The sequence below is a fragment of the Herpailurus yagouaroundi genome, unplaced genomic scaffold (assembly GCF_014898765.1).
Source record: "Herpailurus yagouaroundi ecotype Mexico unplaced genomic scaffold, PumYag 166, whole genome shotgun sequence".
Lineage (NCBI taxonomy): Eukaryota > Metazoa > Chordata > Mammalia > Carnivora > Felidae > Herpailurus > Herpailurus yagouaroundi.
The window spans coordinates 28,951,399-28,952,243 of record NW_024412407.1 but is presented as its reverse complement, the minus strand read 5'-3'; the positions used below and the strand labels follow the sequence as shown (position 1 = coordinate 28,952,243).

The 845-nt window shown below is 40.0% G+C and overlaps 1 pseudogene; it reads right to left on the bottom strand.

The window, feature by feature from the left end:
- Positions 1-261: 261 nt before the first annotated feature.
- On the bottom strand, positions 262-385 carry LOC121039106 (uncharacterized; annotated as a pseudogene).
- Between the last annotated feature and the right edge of the window lie 460 nt (positions 386-845).

Below are 845 nucleotides of genomic sequence, written 5' to 3'. Positions count from 1 at the left end.
TAAGTGAGGTGAGAATGGTGGAGCCCTAATCTCATAGGACTGGTGTCCTTATAAGGAGAGGAAAAGATACTAGAGACTTCTCTCCACACCTGCACACAGAGGAAAGGCCATGTGAGGTCATAGTGAGGAAGTGGCCATCTACAAGCCAGAATGAGAAGCCTCATCAAAAACCAATCCTGATGGCATTTGGTCTTAGCCTTCCAGCCTCCAAAGCTGTGGGAAAATAAATACTTGTTTAAGCCCCGCGGTCTGTGGCATTTTGTTATGTTAGCCCTAGCAGACTAATACACTGGTTAATGAAAATGAACTCACTAATAAATAAAAGAATGAAAAACTGTATTCTTTTGTACTACACTTGATCTTAGCCAAAAGGCCGAGAATCGATGAAACTATTCTTTTGTATTCTAACACTGTCACAGAACTTTTCTTTTAGCAAGACAATAAAGATTTTTTTCCACCAGCCTAGACAATGGTAGTTGAAGCACAAATATTTCATTGCAGCTTTAGAAGTTTATTACAAAATCTTATGAAAACTCATGTTACAAAATTTAACATAGCCATATGGTGTTAATATGCTGTGGATTATGTGTTTGTTGGGGATGAGTGTGTGGTGAGGAGAGAATGGTAAATAAAATATGATAAACAATCTCTCTCTTTAAAAAAAATTTTTTTAATGTTTATTTTTGAAAGAGAGAGAGAGACAGATTGCAAACGGGGGAGGGACAGAGAGAAAGGGAGACACAGAATGCAAAGCAGGTTCTAGGCTCTGAGCTGTCAGCACAGAGCTCAACGCAGGGCTCAAACTCATGGACTGCGATTTCATGACCTGAGCCGGAGTCGGCCGC